At 55.0% G+C, this 22,785-nt stretch overlaps 1 protein-coding gene across 2 annotated transcripts in view; it reads right to left on the reverse strand.

Moving 5' to 3' along the window:
* The window catches only part of sipa1l3 (signal-induced proliferation-associated 1 like 3), a 65,041-nt gene that overhangs the window by 34,897 nt on the left and 7,359 nt on the right, over window positions 1-22,785 (reverse strand). For both annotated transcript variants that reach the window (XM_030380840.1, XM_030380839.1), the window contains exon 2: window positions 6,168-6,241. The gene's annotated coding sequence lies outside the window, so the exon portion shown is untranslated. The remainder of the gene's footprint in view (window positions 1-6,167; window positions 6,242-22,785) is intronic.

The following is a 22,785-nucleotide window of genomic DNA, read 5'->3' on the forward strand; positions in this document are numbered from 1 at the left end:
AGAGAGAGAGAGAGAGAGAGAGAGAGAGAGAGAGAGAGAGAGAGAGAGAGAGAGAGAGAGAGAGAGAGAGAGAGAGAGAGAGAGAGAGAGAGAGAGAGAGAGAGAGAGAGAGAGAGAGAGATATGACAGAGGATTTCTCCAGTCAGGGCTAATCTCCATGAGGCTGACAAGGGATATTATTATCACACGGGGGCAAAGAGGTGCATGTGTTCGCAGTTTGCACGCAGGCGCGCACACACACACACACACACACACACACACACACACACAGACACGTGGGTTATGGTAATGCCTGGCTGCAGATTAAGACTGAAGACCTAGCTAGTTTTATCTGGGTGCACTGGGTGCACTTTGATGGCGTGTCACATTGCACCCTAGTAGAGGGAGCAGACACTACAGCAATAAAACCTCTCACATCTCCTCTCTCATCTGGGAGAGTACCCATGGCGATGGTGACACCTGTCAGCACCCGGTCTCCAGTGCACATCTGGTGTCAGAGCGGGGGCGGGCGTCCGTTTGTGTGTGTGTTTGCGTGCGTGCGTGCCTGGGTTGTTTAGGCTGGGAAGGGTTAGAATGTAGCTTGTGTGTGTGCGCATTGGTTTAGATATGAACATGTTTTGTGGATCGAGAGAGAGAGAGAGAGAGAGAGAGAGAGAGAGAGAGAGAGAGAGAGAGAGAGAGAGAGAGAGAGAGAGAGAGAGAGAGAGAGAGAGAGAGAGAGAGAGAGAGACAGAGACAGAGAGACAGAGAGACAGAGACAGAGAGACAGAGAGTCAACCAGAGAGAGAGACAGAGACAGAGAGACAGAGAGTCAACCAGAGAGAGAGACATCGTTGTCTCTGCCTACAGGTGTAGAGGCCGACTAGCTGCGAGTGGCCCATATCACAGGGTCTTCTCTTCACTCATTGGTCGGCAGAATGCAGATCTCCGGTAAGTGGTCGGGAGGTGAGCGTGTATGAGGGAGGAAGAGTTTGAGAGCTCGATGAAGAGGGCTCATTCGACGGCTTAATGAAGAGCAGCCGTGAGCGAAAGGGACATAATTCCCTTTTGCGTGGGGGGGGGGGGGGGGGGGGCAGTGCCAGAAATAAGACATGACGTGCTGAGCAGAAAGCCTCAGTGGACCATAATAGCGTTCCTTAATAGGACAGGGCCTGAGAATGGGTTTTTAAGAACCAGCTTCCCTTTTAAGACACTGTGGGTTCATTTGATCCATCAATGCAGCGTTGCAGACGTCTCCTCCTCCTCCTCCTCCTCACCTCCCCTCCTAACCAGCGGAATTATTTTCCATCTTTCTTGCCTGACCCTGTTCTTAAACGCTTTGTCGAGTCTCTCTCCAGGATCAAAGCAGCCTCCTCTTCCTCGTGAGGTTCTGCTGGTATCTCAACCTCGCTTACATACAGGCCTGAGCTCTCTGCCAAGTATACAACAATCAAACCAGATCCCAAACGTTGCCGAGTCTCATCCACCCGTGACCCATTAATGCTTCTCCTTTAACGTCCCCTCGTCGCGGTCGTTCCTTTTGAAAGGCTCTCTGTAGAGCCCCCTTTGAGGTGCGGGGTCGGTCGTACCATCGGCCCCCACAGCTGGGCTCCATCAATCTTCTCCAGTCTAATCCTGCAGATCTGGACCGGGTCCAGCACAGGACGTTTGATCCAGCCCAGAGCATCACGTTGTTATTCTACAACTCATCGAGTGTTTCCCCGTCTGCAGAAAGGTCCCTGGAGTGGGAGAAGCTTTTGCCAACTTTGTATTCTGTTTCGATATTTTCTTACGCAAGGCAGAAATAACAAGATGGCTGAAAAATACTTGTTGAAATCCATTCCACAACCGTTGTCTCCAGGGAGGAGTTTACTACGGCAGCCTGTACCACCCTGCAGCGCGAGTCCTGCACTAAGAATAGAACAGGCCTCATTAGACGGCAGACATTAGACACGGGCCCATAGCTGTGGATCTTCCCCAGGGTTGGTCATCAATAGCCTTTTCTGTGATATTGAATATTAATTTAATATGTGTAGGCCTAGTGTCAGCCTGTGGGGGCAGCAGTGAGCCTTGGCAGCAGCAGCCCCTTTTTGCTGGAGAACGCTTACCGCCCTTCAGTCAGCAGTGAGATACCATCAGCGGACCCCCGGGTGTCCAGAACCAGCCCCACCATTCAGCCTCACCGACCAGCCGGCCCGGCGTGGTAACAGATCGCCCCACATCATAACCACGCTCCCTCCAGCGCCACACGTGTATCAGGTCTTTGTGGAGCAACGGCCTCAGCGCGTCCATGTTCTCCAACACAGAGACACGGCCCAGCCTCAGGCCCCTTCTGCCAGAGCCCGTCAGATCCACCCTCACATCTCCTGAACCCAGCTGCAGCGCTGCAGAATGGACTCATTATGGCCCGGGAACAGGGGAGAGAGGGGGGAGAGAGAGAGAGAGGGGGGGAGGGGAGAGAGAGGGGGGAAGGGGAGAGAGGGGGGAGAGAGAGAGAGAGGGGGGGAGGGGAGAGAGAGGGGGGGGAGGGGAGAGAGGGGGGAGAGAGAGAGAGAGGGGGGGAGGGGAGAGAGAGGGGGGGAGGGGAGAGAGGGGGGAGAGAGAGCAGAAAGAGGAGAGGAAGGGGGGGGGGGGAAGAGAGAGGAGAGAGAGAGAGAGAGAGAGAGAGAGAGAGAGAGAGAGAGAGAGAGAGAGAGAGAGAGAGAGAGAGAGAGAGAGAGAGAGAGAGAGAGAGAGAGAGAGAGAGAGAGAGAGAGAGAGAGAGAGAGAGAGAGAGAGAGAGAGAGGTCAGCTCTGTAGCAGAGCTTAGCGCCATATCTCTGAGTGCCGCTACAACACAGAGACCAAAAGACACAGTCCACAAAGTGCAGGGGGGAGAGGTGTTGGGGAAGGCTTGGGAACACACAGCATCCCAGGGAACCATGTTCTGATGGAGCAGAGCACCATCACACACTGGGCTGGGAGAGCCCACAAAACATACCGTTGTGATGATAGACAAGTAACTTAATCCAAACCGTAGGTTTGAACATATTAACGTCAAAATGCCAACCGTTCAAACTGAGGGCGCTATTTCAAAATGAGAGCTCATGTGAGAGCGTGGGGAGGGGCTCCATGCTGACTGCGGGGCGAGGGCTGAGGTAGTCTGAGGCTGATCTCAGAGCCCTCCCGCCCACCAGCGCTGCCAGACAACCTCACTAAAGAAATGTGAAGGCGAGGCAGAGCGCTCGGCTAAAAGCGCATTAAAAACATCATTAAGGATGTGCAAAGCCCCAGGGCAGACATCCAGCACCGACGCAGACATGAAAAGGCCAAACACGGGCGTTTAATGCCTTTAATTACTCACAAATAGTAATTATTCAGGCATCTGATGTGCCTCACCAAGCACCCACCCACCACCGCCCCCACACACACTTTGACCTCCCTCCCTCCCTCCCTCCCTCTCTCTCTCCCTCTCCCTCTCTCCCTCCCCCTCTCTCCCTCCCCCTCTCTCTCTCTCTCTCTCTCTCTCTCTCTCTCTCTCTCTCTCTCCCCCCCCCCCCCCCCCCCCCTGCCAGGTGGGTCATTAGCCCAGTCGGCGGCGGCTAATGACAGAGCCAGCGAGCGGAGGACGGACGGCCGGCCGGGGGAGGACTGATGGAGGAGGACGGACGTAGCGCGACCGGAGGAATGATGCACGTGGGCGGAGCTGATGGAGGGGGAGGGGCGGCACGGAGCCCCGCTGCAGTTGGGGGGGGGGGGGGCATCAAGGCAATGCATCAGAGGAGAATGAGGTGTTCTGCGTGCTGCCTTCCTCTCTCTCTCTCGTGTGTGTGTGTGTGTGTGTGTGTGTGTGTGTGTGTGTGTGTGTGTGTGTGTGTGTGTGTGTGTGTGTGTGTGTGTGTGTGTGTGTGTGTGTGTGTGTGTGTGTGTGTGTGTGTGTGTGTGTGTGCAGATGGTCATGTGACTAATCAAACAGCTTCGGATCATGGTTAAAAGCATCAGTATTTCCCTACAGATGGACGTGTAGATGGCACCTCCACAGTGCACCACCCTGGGAATCAATACCCAGATAATGAGTTGAACTACGAACAAAATGAATTAATCCCAATCAAACGCCTTACTGCAACGAGGAGGGGGGGAAGAGACAGAGAGAGAGAGAGACAGAGACAGAGACAGAGAGAGAGAGAGAGAGAGAGAGAAAGAGAGACAGAGACAGAGACAGAGACAGAGACAGAGACAGAGAGAGAGAGAGAGAGAGAGAAAGAGAGACAGAGACAGAGACAGAGAGAGAGACAGAGAGAGAGAGAGACAGAGACAGAGAGAGAGAGAGAGAGAGAGAGAGAGCTCTCAGGATTACGAGTGTAAACATTAGCTGTGTCATAATAGCTAGCATGGCCATAAATTAGCCAGACAATGTGGCAGAACAGGCTCGCTGAGAGGCTTGTGAGCAGATGGCTGGTGCTTCCGACAGACAGACAGACAGACAGACATACAGGAGCTCGGCACCGTTCCACAGCTCAGCGCTGGCGGGCGGCCACGCAGGAGGAGCTGGGAGAGAGAGCGCGTCCCACTGCAGCGTGGCGAGCTGTACCTGGTCTAACTGGGTCTACATCAAACGGTGGCGTCGTCAGTATGGGAGGCGGGCCGGGAGCCACGCTGACCACCCGTCCCCGCATCAAGGCCCCCCCCTCTGGGACGCACACCGCGCTCTGCCCCCCTGGGGACCAGGGAACCAGGGATCAGGGACGAAGGGAACAACGGCCGAGTGGTCGACGCGTCGCACGGCGAATTATTAACAGAAAACAAGAGCGGACGTTGTGGGAGACACTCGGGCGACGGGACGTCCGCATTATCAACAATCCAGAAGTGATACCGCACAGCGATCACTGGAGCCTTGGAGCCACGGCGTTCAGAGACGGTAAACAGAGACGGACGCGGGAAGTGAAACCGTCAGGAGAGGGGGCCCCGTGACCCCTGACCCCACCTTGTCGTCACGGTTACGTTGGACTTCCCTGGAAGCCTCTGATGTAATCCGTGATGTCACCCGTGATGCACGCAGATTCTACCACAGACCAATCAGTACTGACAAGTGATGAGTCAGGGTCACGCCTTCATTATGAAGGGAGGGGGAGAGAGGAGAGGAGAGGGGAGAGAGGAGAGGAGAGGGGAGAGAGGAGAGAGGAGGGGAGAGGGGAGAGAGGAGAGAGGGGAGAGGGGAGAGGGGAGGGGAGAGATGAGAGGGGAGAGAGGAGAGGGGAGGGGAGAGGGGAGAGAGGAGAGGGGAGAGAGGGGGGAGAGAGGAAGTGGATTGTGGATTCATCGTGTCCTGACTAAAATGTTTCTATCCTCTCGAAGAACTTTTGTGAAGGAACCTCGTTGAGCCTACAGGGAACTCTTCTTCAGCTGACATCAGCCTCAGCGCGAGGTCGCACACACACACACACACACACACACTGTGCTGGGTGTGTGCGCAGTTTGAGGACTATATGAGTGCTATAAATATAACGTGTTCCTGTCTTCCTAGGAGGCCTTGGGGAAGAGGTAGGGTTAGGTAAATATAAAGAGAGGACAGATGCTAGGTCCGGTTGTACGGCTGAATATTCCCAGAAGACAGATGTCGAGTCATGTTTAATGTCTCTGTGTCTTTGTCTTCTGTACAGTGAGACCACTTTTTTCCAAATCATCCAAGAGGCTATTAATCCACTTCAGTGCTAGCTGATAGCCAGTCGCTTCAATATAGCCCAATAACAAAGTACCACACATCGTTGCTCTAGGACCCCGGTGCCCTGGAGCCTCTAGCCTCCCCTCTGGGCGGCTACTCCGTACCACTGTGTGGTCCGGCAGACTGCAGAGGCACTGGGTCCCGGATCAGCGCTGTGAGTCAGGGCAGGCGTCATGCCAAACACACACAGGTGCGTGGAACGGAGCCAACAACCACCACAGGTATCAGTGCTTTAACAAAAGGTGTTGTGTTGTAGTGAGAGAACCAGATGGGGTGCAATCTGACAAAGTGTCAAGAGCAGGTGACGAATGTCCAATTAAGTGAACCCACATACACTTACGCCCACACAAACACTTACGCGTGCACCCCACCGCCCCCCACACACACACACACACACACACACACACACACACACACACACACACACACACACACACACACACACACACACACACACACACACACACACACACACACACACACACACCTCAGTATCTGCAGGTGAAGCAGGAAAGGCCAGTAGTTAAAGTCCACAGGGCGATGAGGTCCAGGTTTTCACTCCTGAAACGAGAAGCAGAGATTGAAGTCACCTTTGGATTTATTGGTGTGAAATGCCAACATGGTTAAACTGGATTCCCCTTTATTGGACTCTGAGCCTCGTGAGTCACCGGCTGAACGAGTAAACTGCTCCACGATGTCTCACATTCTTCTGATTCCTCTAGTAAACACTCCGTTACCCTTCTGAGTTTTGGCTAGCAATAGACTGCCCAAAACGTTGTCTGCGTGGGTTTGTGTGTGCGTAACAAAAGCTGCTACGATTCCACTGTTATCAGGTCAGAGATTCTATTGTTCACCAGACGATGGCTACTGCAGTCTCTCTCTCTCTCTCTCTCTCTCTCTCTCTCTCTCTCTCTCTCTCTCTCTCTCTCTCTCTCTCTCTCTCTCTCTCTCTCTCTCTCTCTCTCTCTCTCTCTCTCTCTCTCTCTCTCTCTCTCTCTCTCTCTCTCTCTCTCTCTCTCTCTCTCTCTCTCACACACAGAGCAACAGTGGACAAACGTTTGTGATTTATGCAGCCGAATCGGTTCAGAAAACAGAAACTAAGTGGACTTGGTGGTCTCATAAGACATTGTGTGAGGAGCAGAGGTCGGGGGACTCAGAGAGGCGTGTTTATGTCCCTGTGCGTTGTGACAAACAGGTTTAAGGGGTTAATACTAGATGGATGGAGAGACACTGAACAGACATGGCCCGGGGGGGACCCCATTATGAGCTGCCCAATACACTTTTAGATCAATGGTGATCGATGGGGGCCTACTTACCCCGCGGGGCCGAGTATATAAACAGAGTCTGTAGCAGAGGGAGAGACACACAGGGATCTGTGTGTGTGTTTGAAAGCATGTCTGTGTTAGTCTGAGCTTGCGTGTGTGTTTGTGAGCTTGTCTCTTTGTGTCTGAGCGTGCGGGTGGACATACTATGCGTGTTTATGTAATCCGTGTTTCTTTTAGGAAGGGGTGTGACTGCGTGCGTGTGTGTGACTGTTTGTGTGTGAGTGACTGTGTGTGTGTGTGCTGTGTGTGTGTGTGTGTGTGTGTGTGTGTGTGTGTGTGTGTGTGTGTGTGTGTGTGTGTGTGTGTGTGTGTGTGTGTGTGTGTGTGAGAGAGAGAGAAAAGAGGAGGCTAATTCTAAATCCTCCAGAACACAATGAGAATCATGCGACTCCCAGGGACAGAATTAGAACCAAGAGCCTTTCAGCGAAGACATGGAAATCAGAGGTTTATTCCCTTCATGGGGGCCATGATCCCCCTGGCACACTCCGGGGGAGAGGAAGAAGAGGCCGACTGTCTCTCTCTGCCATCATCGGATGATTTAATGAGGTCCGAGCTCACATGACGGTGTGACGTCACATCCAGCACCGCCCTCCGTCCTGGAGGGAGGAGAACCTCCCGCGTTCCATGTGGCGCTCAGAGCACAGCCCTGCCCCGTTAATGACCGAGGCATCACTTCCTCTTTGGGTCACTTCCCCTCGGCCTGAGCTTCAACTTCCTGCGAATTACTACTGTCATTATTGTGAAATGAGGTGATATACAATTTAGAAAATAGAACTTCCAGTTTCAATATGAAATGGGGATAAGAGACTTACAATAAGCACATTTGTCAAAGAAAGAGAAACAACAATATATATCTCTGTGGGTACAGTAAGGATGTTCATAGGACCAAGTGCCAAGCACAAACAATCACTAGGTTAACCCATTCCCCGTATACTACAGAGATAGCTAGGATAAGAATCTTAAGATGCTACACAAAGTACTATGTTTAAGTGCCAGGACGTACAACAAACAATAAGTTAATACATTAAGTGCCTATTCCTCTACACTCTTTGAACCTGACTGAAAGGTGCAACCCGTTGTAGCCCAGGAATATGAACGAGTGAGCGAGTGCATGAATGGGCGCCAGAGGGGCCAGGGGTCCCAGGGCGCTGGGCGGGAACACTGTTTGTGTGTGGCTGTGTTGCATCCACGTGGGAAACTCTGCCTCACAGTCTGCGTAATTAAAACACACAGGGCTGCTGCAGGAAGACCGACCCCCCGCAGAGAGTGTGTGTGTGTGTGTGTGTGTGTGTGTGTGTGTGTGTGTGTGTGTGTGTGTGTGGGGGTGGGGGGGGCGCCCCACTTCCACTCAAACACTAGGAGGTGGAGAAGTCTCTCCCTCCCTCTGGAAGGAATGCATGTAAATAGAGAGCACTTCCTTCCCCGTGGTTCACAGATGAACGCCACATGCATCGCGCTCCCAGGTGGAAGGAGTCAACGCAGGAGAGGACGACAAAGAGCGCTTTATTTACCCGGCGTCGGTGGGTTTGAGGAACGGCTTGCACACTCGAGGCGGATTCAGAAGAGCCAGCGTCGTCCTGCGTTTATAGTTGGATCCCTTTTGTAGGCTATAAATAAACAATACGCCGAGAGGTTCTGATCGATCGCTGGCTGATCGATAGAGGCGGATGTTTAACCCGGAGATTCCCTGACCGCTTCCAACGTCAGGCGGACGCCTGACGTTGGAAGCGGTTTCTTGAGACGAGAATATCCGAGTCTTAGACATAATCCGTACATTGACTTAGAACATCCCTTGCCTCCCCAAAGTGTCCTTCAGTTAGTAGAGTGTGCAATAAGCACGACGCGTGTAGCAGGACACGCGTTGACCACATCGACGTATCAAAGCCACGGACTGCTGGCCTCCTCCTCTCTGCAGCACCCAGAGAGGAGGAGGCAGCACCCAGAGAGGAGGAGCACCCCCCCCCTCTCACCCGGGGCCGCGGCAGTGCTGCTCGCACAGCTCTCCATCGCCCTGTGCACGTTGCCATGGGAACGGCCGGCGCGCTAGCGGTGTGAGACACGCGAAGACGTAGGCGGCGTTCCGGGGGCGCACTGGACACACGATACCTCCCGAGAGAGGCGCGGGCGATACGAAGACACGCCGCCGCGGACACACACACACACACACACGCACGCACACGCACACAAACACACACAGTATGGATTTACAGATATCACCGTTCAGGAGGCCGTGTATGGACGTGTTGTCGGGGAATGAACCCCTTTGTTGTTGGTGTTCGTCGCTATTTCATCGTTGTCCTGCAGAATCACTCTCACACACCGACAGCTCTAGGGGAGCGACCGACAATGGTTTTCGTAGTCGATCAGTCCAACCAGCCAATAAAAGCTATATTCTGAATTTTAGAATGATCCACGGACCGATTTTAGAATTTTCCGAACACACACATCGGCTAAAACACACACAAACACATACACACGCACGCACACACCTCTCTCCGGCATGTAGAGGAAGTCAGTGAGTATCGTCATGATAACTACCATGTGCCGGCAATCTGGGGATCATGTTGGAATGAGTTGTAATTCCATCAAAGGCTTCATGAAGAGTTGGAATGTTTATGTGCATGTATATGTGTGTGTGTGTGTGTGTGTGTGTGTGTGTGTCCTAGGTTCACTCCATCATTGGATTACATGTTCTTGTTTTCATAACACCATCAGGGCTGGGCATATTGTCACCATTCATCGCTTGGCTGGCCCATACTTTACATTCCCTGCATTGTCTACAGGTGAGCTCACCTGAGGGGGCAGCAGCCATCTCTAGCATCACTTAACGTTGGGCTGAAAGAACTACGTTGAGCTCCAGCTTGTTGAACTCCTTTAGAGTATCTCTCACTGTATCAGTGAGAGATACAGCACTACCCAGACCTCCATCTAATCAGGCCCAATATTTGGCAGATGTCCACTTTTCCCGAGAATCCACGCTCTGTTCCTGCCTTCGTTAAACCCCATCCTCAGAGCAATGGGGGCGTAGTCTTGGGGGGGGGGGGGGCTCTGTAGCCTCAGTTCCTCCATAACGCCCGGGTCAGGTGGGGGGAAGGCCCCCGGGTGAGGTGCCCGGTATCTGGGCGTTGTTCTCCCCCCAGCGCTGCCCTCACGCCCTACGGCCCGCCTTGAGTCCGCTCGCTGGGAGCGTGACTCAGCGACGGCGGGCAGAGGTGCATTACCGGACGGGGACATATGGGTCAGACACGAGCAGCTGATCCCCCAGCAGAGCTCAGAGCCGGCGTAAGCTGCTTCCGGCCCCTCCCGTCTGGTGGCTCCTGCTTGATCCCTACCCCGAGGAGGCCTCGGCCCCGACCTCTGACCCCCGGCTTGTTCCTTCCTTGAGCGCATGTGGCAACGAGGTCGTCACTCAGCACTTGAACCCAGGAGTCTCGGGGCCAGGAGGTCACCGGTACAGAGACGGCGGACAGCTGTTGGCGGGTTGGTGATACTGGTAATCCCCACACAGTGCTGGTGACCCTTTACACGCCGCCGCTACGGGCGGATATCAGCCGACCAATCGGGACGACCGACAGGAGGAGGAGAGCAACGCATCGCTTGGGTTTTAACGCACGCACGCACGCGCACACACACACACACACACACACACCATCTCAATACATTTCTAAGATGAATTGGACGGACCCACTGGGCGCTCCGTAGGTGTGGGTGCTACACCTCGTAGCCCACGTGTCTTCCATGTGAATGTGTGAGCAGGTCCTGGCCAGCTGTGGACCGGACGCTGCCCTGGAACAAGGCTGTTGGCAGCGGCAGCAGCCAGAGGAACGCATGGCAGCCGAACGGCCGGCCCAGCAGCCAGAGGAACGTATGGCGGCAGCCGAACGGCCGGCCCAGCAGCCAAACTCTGGCAGATTTTCCGGTTGCTCTCCGAGCGTGTTCGGGACATTGGAACAAAGACGTACATCAAAACCAGCCAACCCGACCCACTCGTTAGATAAATAGGGTCTAATTTGATTAGGCACCGGGATCCCCTGAAGTACTTCCAGAATCCTTCAACTGATTAAGATTAAAGGGTTGATAATCACGGGTCTAGTGCCATCGCTTTCACACACACCCCCACACACTCACACTCACACGCACACGCACACGCGAGGAGGTGGGCTGACAAGCAGCCTGCCCTCCTCGCTCGGTGACGAGCGCCCCGCGTCACTCAGCAGCCAGGCCCCGCCGGTTTCATTAGCGTGGGAGCCGGAGGAAGTGGGGGGAGGGGTGTGTGGAGGTCCTTCCTGTAACCGAAGCGGCGCAGTGACAGGCTAATGAGGCGACTGATGGGGGGGCCAGGCAGGGAGGTGAGGCCAAGGAGAGCTGGGGGGGACGGCCCAGGTCAGCCTCAGCGCCGGGGGGGGGGGGGGGGGGCTCGCTACGTCTTATATTCCTAGTCCAGCCCCAGCAGGGCCAAACAGGGGACACTTGAACCCGGGTCTGGGGCTGTAAACAAAGGCTCTGGAGGATCCACCATAGCGACCGCGTTACCACAGCAGATCCTCATCTTAATGATGGCATGTGGCTCCGGCCCTGCTCCTCTAAACATTCCCATCGTCTCCCTCTGGGACGCTGGGCTCTGGCCAGGAGGCCGGCTTAACCGCGTCTCAGGCCCTCATCTCTGAGCTCAGCCTGACCTGATCGGGGGGAGGTCAATCACAGATTAACAGCCTCCATCAAAGAATTCCTAAAGAGCATCCACGCGCTCCTCTGGGAAGCTCGTGAGCAATCAGGGGAACCAGTGAGCCGGCACGGGGCGGCGGGCGGCGGGCGGCGGGCGGCGGGCGGCGGGCGGCGGGCGCCACACACAGCTGGCTGCTGACAGCCCTGACGCCTCGACGCCGTCGTCTGCTGACCAGAACCCACGAGGTCCGGTCCTGGTCCACAAACACAGACCAGTACCTCAACGGCACAGGAGGGCGAACGCCTGGGCCCTCCCAGGGATTAGTCTGCTCCCAGTCACTGGTCTCTGGGTTTAAGGGGGGCTACTCTGGGGCACTGGTCCAAACACACGCCTGAAGCGTGTTTGAGGAACTAGATGAACATAGATTTAATTGATGGGATGAAAGGTAAAACTGTTGGTGTCTCGGTGTGGGTTCGACCGATGAGAAGTGGAACCGACTGGTTGTCTCTTTACTCAAACCGACTGGGAGGGACGCAACAACCACCGCACACTAACAAGGTCAGGGGGTGTGTGTGTGTGTGTGTGTGTGTGTGTGTGTGTGTGTGTGTGTGTGTGTGTGTGTGTGTGTGTGTGTGTGTGTGTGTGTGTGTGTGTGTGTGAGAGACTGGTTGGGGTGTGTGTGTGTGACGGTGTGGGTGTGTATGAGTTTGTGCTAGGGGGTGGGTGTGTGTGTGTGTGTTTTTGTGCGGTGGGTTATGCGGGGGGTGGGAGTGTGTGTGTGTGTGTGTGTATGTGTGTGTCTCTTTGATGGGGTATGTGTATGTGTGTTGTGTGAGGGTGTGTGTGTGTGTGTATGTGTGGGATGTGACGGGGTGTGTGTGTGCGAGGGAGTTTGTTACAACAGGGCAGACAAAGAGAGCCTCAGACACAATCCCAGCCGGCCCTCCTCTCCCCCCTCTCTCTCCCCCCTCTCTCTCTCCTCTGCCCGTCCATTGAAAGGCGCCATTGAAACGGGGAGAGGAGCTGATTCCAGGAGGCTTGGTGGAACTGGAGAGCTGCGAGACAATCCTGCCTGTCATTAAGTGCTTTACTCAGTCCAGCGTCTCCACAACACTCCTCTGTTAGGGATGGGGGCTCAAACGAGTTAACTCCTAACTTGTAAAAACTTGTTGCGTTCTCCTCAATAGGCATTGTGGAGCCGAGCTGCGTGGAAGAAGAGGATTCAAACCGGCACCCTGGCTCCGGTCCTCACGGTAGCCCTCTCTGATCCCACGCAAAGGCATTCAACATCGAACAATGTTTCAGCGTTGGACTAAAACACTGGGATAAGAAAGAGGAAGCCATGGAGCCACCTCCCTCCCAGAGCCTCCAGCTGCTTCCCAAAGGGAAGGCTGCAGCCTTGCTAGAACACTTCCTTTCATATTTCTGAAAACGTTCAAATAACTTCACTTGTGTAAAGCAATGTGTACTGCTTTCCATAGGCAATTTTTTAATATCACGCACAGCGTGTGAACGCAAGGGATTGTGGGTATTTTGGCTTGTTGAGGATCCATCGATGCATCCTTGAAAGATCTCGGAATTCCCAAAAACAAAGGACGCGAAAAGGGCGCGAATTTCCGAGCGTTCATCAACATTGGACCCGTGCTTGTCGGCGTTCTATGACGTAGCGTCCTCAAAAGGGCGGCCGTTGAGCACGCTTCGCTCACATTGGGAAACAGCCTCTGAGAACAGGCCCGCCGTCAGACAGCAGAGGGCCGTATCTGAGGCCCGGGGAGACAGCCCAGAGACAGCGGAGGGCCGGGAGATGGGGCCCCAGATACTGCTAATGGAACCCGCTCGTTCCTCTGGTGCGTGATGAGCTCCGGGGGGGGGGGGGCATTCTCCCAGAGCCCGGGTAGGGAGTGAACGTGCTGTTACCGGATCCTTATCAGCGCCCGTACGTGGGAAAGACCCTGTCTGTCATGAGATAACGAAGGCCTCGGGCAACGCGGTCACAACGGTGAGATCACCAGCGGAACGCTCCGATAAAACAGGGTTAGTCATCGCTCAAATGAACACTTCTAGAGAACACTGAACACTTCTAGAGAACACTGAACACTTCCAGAGAACACTGAACACTTCCAGAGAACACTGAACACTTCCAGAGAACACTGAACACTTCCAGAGAACACATCTAGTGAACAAAGGACACTTTTAGAGAACACAGGACACATCTAAAGAACACTGAACACATCTAGAGAACCCTGAACACATCTAGAGAACACTGAACACATCTAGAGAACCCTGAACACATCTAGAGAACACTGAACACATCTAGGGAACCCTGAACACATCTAGAGAACACTGAACACATCTATTATGCCGCGTTTCCACTGCAGGGTGCGGAACGGATCGGATCGCAAAGGGGCGGTAGGGAGGGGGCGGTATAGCCCAGCTCAGTTCCGAGGTCGCGTTTCCACCGCCGACAGTACCCTTTGTGGTAGGCCGGATGTCGATCTCCGCGGCAGCTACGTAAACATCGTAAACAACGTCTTCCTCCGCAAGAATGCAGACGAACGTCTCCACCTCCTTGTTCGCCCAAGCAAGCTTTTTACGCGACATGTTAATTGTAAAGAATAATACCTCGAGGCTACTGTTTGTTTGTTTTTATCCCCGCGTCACCCGGAAGTGACGATTCTGTCGACCAATCAACGGAGGGGGCATGTAGCTAGAATTCCAGGGTACCCTTTCAGGCGTCTGGTCTCGTTTTGGGTACCGCAACGGAGGAGTCCCTAAAATGGGGTCGGAACGGGTACGGCAAAGTCCGGGTCACGCCCACTTTTGGCGGTGGAAACGCGATCCGACCCGCACCTTTGCGATCCGATCCGTTCCGCACCCTGCAGCGGAAATGCGCCATTAACTAGAGAACCCTGAACACATCTAGAGAACACTGAACACATCTAGGGAACACTGAACACATCTAGAGAACCCTGAACACATCTAGAGAACCCTGAACACATCTAGAGAACACTGAACACATCTAGAGAACCCTGAACACATCTAGAGAACACTGAACACATCTAGAGAACCCTGAACACATCTAGAGAACCCTGAACACATCTAGAGAACACTGAACACATCTAGAGAACACTGAACACATCTCGAGAACACTGAACACATCTAGTGGAGCGATCGGAGCACTCTATGCATCGTTAACGATACCATGATACTTGGCAACCTCTTTAGCCTCGTGCTCGTCTTACTCATGGCTAAATAAGCATTAAGTTAAAAGCATATCCATTAAGATAACATTTAAAATGATGTTCCTTAGCCTCCCAAATATCATTGTCAGGTTTCCCCTAAAAGCAATAATGTTGCCAAAAAGCGTTTCTGGAAATTAATATTTCCTCTGGCCTCAAGTAAATATGCATCAAATAATAAAAAAATTATGTGAATATGAATCTTCAATCATGTTTTCAAAAGCTACAAATCTAGACACGCCAATAAGGCCAAAACCAAACCAAGAGGAGTACCCTGTGCCTGTGAACACTGAACAGCGTGCTGCAGTCCTACCCCGACCTCAGAACACCGCGGCCGGGCTGCCCTGTGGAGCGCTCACACCTGACCTGAGGACAGTCCGGCCACTGCCTTCACCCTCCTGCTGGCAGGACAGGCCCAGCCGCTCAGGGGTGGCCGGCTGCACACCACGCCCCCCTCCACAGCCTACCTCCCGCTCTCTGTGGTCCCACTGAAGAGCAGCCAGGAGGCAGACAGAGCAGAACCCAGGAGCCATTACCCTGCTGGGAGCCATTACCCTACTGGGAGCCATTACCCTGCTGGGAGCCATTACCCTACTGGGAGAGCGGTTACCCTGCTGGGAGAGCGGTTACCCTGCTGGGAGCCATTACCCTGCTGGGAGCCATTACCCTACTGGGAGAGCGGTTACCCTGCTGGGAGAGCGGTTACCCTGCTGGGAGAGCGGTTACCCTGCTGGGAGACCCCAGTGACCCTCTAGAGGAGGTCCTGAGGTGTAAATAGAGGCGTGTGTGATGGACGCCTGCAGACAACATCCAGGTCCACTACCTCAGTGTCTAGATGGGGAGGAAAGCCTCGTGTTCTGCCCTCCTAGAGACGGGACCACAGACAAACATCCTTTCCTTTGATTTGATCGGACCAATAAAGCTGCCGTCGTCCCGGTCCTCAGCGGGTCCAGCCCCCGTCTCCCTCCCCCCCGCTGGGGTCACAGCCCATAAATGTCCCGGGGAGCTTAGAGCTGGAGGCCGTGCCGCTGGGGCTCCAAGCCGTGTCCTGAGGTGATCCTGGGTGACACACTCGCGTGGGGAAGGGAGAGCAGGGCGCCTGTAGGAGAGGGGCAGTAGGGCCCTCAGTGCCACTGGAAGAACATTAAAAACACATTTACCAGCCCCTACGTCCCTCTGTGATCCTCTCTGTATCCATCCTAGCCTAGGGCGCTACAGCTAGCCTAGGGCGCTACAGCTGGCCTAGGGCGCTACAGCTAGCCTAGGACGCTACAGCTGGCCTAGGGCGCTACAGCTAGCCCACGGAGCTACAGCTAGCCCACGGAGCTACAGCTAGCCCACGGAGCTAGAGCTAGCCTAGGGCGCTACAGCTAGCCTAGGGCGCTACAGCTGGCCTAGGGCGCTACAGCTAGCCTAGGACGCTACAGCTGGCCTAGGGCGCTACAGCTAGCCCACGGAGCTACAGCTAGCCCACGGAGCTACAGCTAGCCCACGGAGCTAGAGCTAGCCTAGGGCGCTACAGCTAGCCTAGGGCGCTACAGCTGGCCTAGGGCGCTACAGCTAGCCCACGGAGCTACAGCTAGCCCACGGAGCTACAGCTAGCCCACGGAGCTAGAGCTAGCCTAGGGCGCTACAGCTACCCTAGGGCGCTACAGCTAGCCCACGGAGCTACGGCTAGCCCACGGAGCTACAGCTAGCCCACGGAGCTACAGCTAGCCCACGGAGCTACAGCTGGCCTACGGAGCTACAGCTACCCTAGGGCGCTTAGCTGGCCTACGGAGCTACAGCTACCCTAGGGCGCTACAGCTACCCTAGGGCGCTACAACTAACCTTCGGAGCTACAGCTAGCCTAGGGAGCAACCTTCAGGCTCTCATCCTTCCACTAGGACCTCAGGTATCCCAGACATGAGGCTGTGCGCGTACGGTGTTAGCTGGGTAGCCAGCCACGCCGGGGCCAGTGTGACTGGCTACCGAGGAACTCTGGATCAATCCCATCAGGCCAGAGAGAGTTTATGTTGGCTGGCTGCACGGTACAAAGCGGCCTAATGCCCTCTGTGGCTGGCAATTGAATTAAATCCAGGGAGATAAGGGGTTGGATTGTTTCCTCTGCACGGGGGTGGAGTTGAGGCATTTTACAATTGAAGGGTTTAATTTTTTAGTAAATGCAAGGGCTGAGCAAAGCAGTGGAATACAGACCGGCGCCATTCGAGGTGAGAGAGATGGATAGATGCAGAGATAGGGCACAGCACAGGAGCAAAGAATGCAGGAGGTTAACACCAATGTTACTATTCCCAATGTGTTCACCGGCCATTGTATTGAACATGAATGACTGGTTGTCTTGACATTAAATCGGCTTCACAGCTATTGAAGTTAAACACAATTTGCCCAAATTGTCAAAACCGTCGAAGAAAAGCTTCTGAAACTGACAACATGAAACGTCAACCAGGTCCAAGGACACTTGGATGCGTGTGCGTGTGTTTGTGTGTCTCAGTTGAGGCGGCGTGTCATGTAAACAAGCTCCTGCTGGTCCAACACAAAGCTGCCTGCTGCTGGAGGTCCCGGCAGAACAGGAAATACAACTCCACCGCGTCGGCAGAGCCAGGGAACCAGCCAATCGGGTTCCACCGTGCCGGCTCCGCGCTCACCTGCTGAACAATAACACCAAACATAGACACCGTCCACCGTCCACCTCCACGGTTTGAATGATGCTAACCTGCGGGCGCCACGGCAACGCCAGGGAGCGGAGGGTTTGAGCGGAAGGCCTTTAAAGTGGACGGCTGATTGATTGTTTGATTGATTGATTAATGGGCGGGCAGGGGGGGACGTGGGCACACGGGAACCCTTTGTGTGCAGGTGACTGTGTGGGGGGAGGTGTTTCATTACCGGACCGTTTGGAACCGACGTCGATTACAAGATGGGACGTGGAGTGGGTCACCACCTCCACGCTAAAGCGTTTCTGCAGGCCCTGTGTGTGTGTGTGTGTCTCTGTCTGTCTGTCTGTCTGTCTGTCTGTCTGTGTGTCTGTGTGTCTGTCTGTGTGTCTGTGTGTCTGTGTGTGTGCCACACCAGCCACTCCTTTGCTCTGATGACTAATACTCACTGTTGTTTCACCTCCTCTCTGCTTCGATCCTCACTGCTCTTAGACTGTCTGCAATTCTGTTCACACCTCCTCCCCCTCTCTCCGTCTCCCTCTCTCCCCCTCTTTGACCCAGATGGACGTGGCACAGGGAAGGGGAGAGGGGAGAGGGAGGTCTCACTGGGTGGGTGCACAGGTCCAAGCTGTTTGCTGACCGTATCTCACAGGGAAGGGGCTACAGCCACAGCGTTGGCTCGCGAGGCTCGAACACGCTACCCTAAGATGCTCTGCCTCAGCCACAGAGCCTGATGGCTTTATAAACACTGACCTGAGGAACGCTGGGAACAGGTGCGCGCGCACACACACACACACACACACACACACACACACACACACACACACACACACACACACACACACACACACACACACACACACACACACACACACACACACACACCTAACTGTTGTTCTCCTTGCAGCGGTCAGGCCTTTGACGAAAAACAAATATTGGCTGTGGGCTGGCCCGGTCTCAGCCTCCACCACATCACCTTGGCCTCCAGCAGCTCAGACCACTTCAGTGTCTGAGTCACCGCGTTAGCGTGTAAGGTAACCACAAACTGACCAGTTCCACATTCCTCGGCCGAGAAAGGGCTCAGGGCATCGGCTCTGAGGAAAGCCAGCTCATCCGTTCAGACGCACGGACAAACCCTCTGACCACGATGTCTCAATACAGGAACCGGACCGCAATGACACAACCCACGAGCTGCTCTCTGCTCCCTGCGGCGGTTCAGAGGAGGGCTGAGCTCCAGGCCCCAGGTGGGGGCCATGGAGGGCCACGGTCAGGACTCAGGAGCCCAGATGGTCCCGGGCCCTGCACCCAGCCATCTGCTGGAGGGCCGGGGCCCATCTCACAGCCCGGTGGGCCGGCCGTCTCTGACAGACAGCGTGAAGTCCCCCTCATGCTGCAGGCCAGCCTCCCAAAGAATGGCTGAAAGTCCAGCCTCATGGTAGCCTGGCTATTACCAGACCAGGCTCAATCGTAGGTTGCACGTTGGTCTGGGGAAGCTGCTGTCATTTTCTTCAGCACAAGAGGCGTGATCAACGGGCCTAGTTCAAATGACGCTGTACGATTTGGCTGCCAGGGGGAAAAGCCAGCTTGGTGATTGGCTCCCGCAAAAGCGTGGAAGGAGCAAGAATTGTATTGCTCCTCTCAAGACCCTCCTGCAGGGCAAATTCAAATCGCCGGCAGAATGTGCGGGCGATACCCAGTCTAGCCTCATGGAGGAAAAGTCAACATTATTCTATCAGGAAAATATGGATAACGCATTTAAGATTTGACACCAAGAAAGACTGAAGTAGTTTGACACAGAGTGTCGTCTCCCACAGCGCGATATGAAAAGCGTCTGGGACGATGTTAAGGACAGTGTTGTTTGTTCCAGCCCTACCCCAGTCCTAAGTGTACTTCCTGCTCCGTATTCTGAGCCCCTGATGCCGTGACTAAGCAGGCTCACGCTGACGCACAAAGGCAGGACAATCGCCCTCAGCTCGCGTTACCAGCCTCCTCTCGTTGGCATTGTCTGCTGCTTTCGCTTTCCAGCAGAAACTCGCTCCTAGAATGTCAAGTTGGTTTACACTCTACTCTGTGGGCCCTTGTGCAGTGCAGTGAAGAGACGGACACACACACACACACGTCACACACACACACACACACACACACACACTTTTCAATGGCGAATCACAGGGGATGAGCAGCAGAGAGAATAGGGAGAGTAGGGAGAATAGAGAATGGCTGTTAGAGAAGGAGGAGGTGAAAGTGAGCAAAGAGAGACCAGAGAATGGAACCAGAAACCAGCTGAGTGAGGAGGTCACAGGAAGACAAGACAGGATACATTAAACACTGAGGGTAAGAGGAGGAGCAGTGAGGAGGAGGAGGAGGGGGAGGAGGAGGAGGAGGAGGAGGAGGAAGAGGCGAGGCAGGGCTGACCCGGATTCGGCTGTGACTCTGGGGACGGGGAGGGGTTGAGCTGGGCCTTGGGGGGGTTGCTGGCAGCCTGAGCCAGACACAAACGTAGAGTGACAGCGCCTCTGCCGCTCTGCCCCGCCGTAGGGTGTGCCCTCACATGTCCCTGCCTCCGCGAGCTCTGCGCTCCAGAGCAGGGCTGCTGCAGAGCTCAGTGAAGCCCCCCACAACGGGACCAGCTCCGTCGGGGGCCGTGAAGGGCCCCGTTTGTGGACGAGCACACACGGCACACAGCGGCCTGTGAGGAGCGGCCCTGTGTGTTGTGGGCTTGTTTACGACCCCGTGTTCCTCCGTGCTGCCCTGGGTGCCTCTGTGGTGCCCATCCACGCACACTGAGGGGCCGGCACACTGAGGGGCCTGCTGCACACTGACGGGCCTGCTGCACACCGAGGGGCCTGCTGCACACAAAGAATGCGTGGAACTTGGCGTTACGAACCCATTGTTATTAACTGAACTGGGCGGAGTGGAGAATACAGGGAGAGGGGGGGGGGGAAAGAGAGAGAGAGAGAGAGAGAGAGAGAGAGAGAGAGAGAGAGAGAGAGAGAGAGAGAGAGAGAGAGAGAGAGAGAGAGAGAGAGAGAGAGAGAGAGAGAGAGAGAGAGAGAGAGAGAGAGAGAGAGAGAGAGAGAGAGGGGGGGGGGCAAGGTGGGAGCCAGAGGGGCAGGGAACGGGGGTAAATAAACACGCCTGCCTGGCTGTGAATGCTGTGTGATCACACAGGGAGGCTCCCTTCCACCCACATCAGTGCTACTTCACTGTTTGTTTACCTGGGGGGGGGGGGGGCTGCCTGGCAACTCAGCAGCACGGAGCACGCACACACCCTGGCTGTCACACACACACACGCACAGAGCCAACTCTGAGGCCCCTGACCCTACCTCACAGCCCCCCCAACGGTGGACACAATACCCTGGCGGACTTCATTACCAGCTCTCTCAAACAAACACGCCCCTTTTACAACCTGACCCATAAAGACGCCGCGGTGCAGCGGGCGGCGAGACGAGAGATCAGCACAGCGCCGCAGACCGGGGGGGGGGGGGATTAACCCAACGTGGCTCGGGGCTTTGGCAAGGGGCCCCGGGACTGTGTGGTAAGTGGGCTGAAACACACGCCGGGCACATAATGGCTCTGCACCCCCCCCCCCCTCCTCCAGTCGAGGGGAGCTGCTCCCCCCCGCCCCGCCACAGACCTGGGGGGGCGGGGGGGAACAGGGATTAACTGGGACACGCATGCGGCGGGACGGCAGCATGTGTATGTAGTCGACGGGACTGTTTGAACGGGAGGACCCTTCTGCAGACCCTCTGCCTCCCCGCTCAAACCTCACCCCCGGTGGGCTCGGGTGGGCTCGTTGGCAGGAACGCGTGTACTGCAGTGAACCACACACACACACACACACACACACACACACACACACAGCAGGCTGTGGTGTAATGGTGATACTGGGGGATGAGGCTTGGCTCCAGGGTGTAGGAGTTCCCCGGGCCCCTTGGAGATGAGAGTCGGTCTATTTGCCTGACTTAAGCCAGACAGAGCAAACACAGCATAGTGGGGCTATTGAAACGGAGCCACACGGCGGGCCTACACACACATCGTACACACGGAGACGGTCCGGGCCAGGAACATCTCAAGCACCTTCGTTAAGACCCGACACAGCTTCACAGGGCACACTGAACGCTCACACACACACACACACACACACACACACACACACACACACACACACACACACACACACACACACACACACACACACACACACACACACACACACACACACACACACACACACACACACAGGTGAATGGTCGGTCTATTCAGAGGGCTTAATAAAGGAGGGCTTGTCTCGCCCAGAGCACATAATCTAGGTGTGGCTTCATCAATGCAGAGGAGGCACTATGCGTGTGTCTGCGCGTATGCCTTCTCCTTCACCGGCACATTTTTCAAGTTAATTTAATATTCGGGTGGTTTAAATATATACACAGCAGTACCCAAACAGAGCTCCCGTAACACATGCCTTCAGATTCCTGAGGTCAGCCCACGTGAAACCACAGCCTCTAAACGGGCATGTGGATCTAATCTAGAGGGAGGGGCGGTGCCACACGTGTGCTCGTTAGTGTTGAGGCTGCCGCATTAATCACAGGAGGGGTTAAGGGTCAAGGGGGATCAGAGCTCTGTAACCAGTGGTCTTCCCGCTGAGCCAACAGCAGTGTTCAGCAGTCCTCCGTGCATAATGGTGCTTCCTTCACCATCGCCCGGCTGCAGACCACCCCAATACGCCTGCTGGGATGTCTCTGTGGGTAGAGGTCCAACACGCAGTATGTGTTTATGTTTGGCAGGAAACCAGAGCCAATCAATCAGAGCGTAGAGCTACAAAGACCGGCCTCAGTCAGGGGAAACCTCAGCGCCATCTTTAATGTAGGGGCAACATTCCCACCCTGGGTGGCATGGCAGGGCAACACGACTCATGTCGTTATGCACGTCCCTTTCCTCCTTCATCAGGACGATTAGAGTCCGTAACAGGTCAGAACGAATCGAGACCTACCTGGACTGGCGAACGGCGTTACTAAGGCCAGGGCGTGTGTGTGTATCTGTGTACACGTGTCTGTAGCGTACTGGGCCATAGGGGGCGCTGTCTGTGGTTCACAGGCTGCAGGGGGGGGGGGGGGGGGGTGGACGGCTTGCCACGCCCTTCGCTACTGCCTGCCTGTAGGAGTTCCCAGTAGAGGTGGAGCGATAGCGCCGACCTTCATTGTTTACACGCGGGCCACCTGGCCTTTGC

The sequence above is a fragment of the Gadus morhua genome, chromosome 16 (assembly GCF_902167405.1).
Source record: "Gadus morhua chromosome 16, gadMor3.0, whole genome shotgun sequence".
NCBI lineage: Eukaryota > Metazoa > Chordata > Actinopteri > Gadiformes > Gadidae > Gadus > Gadus morhua.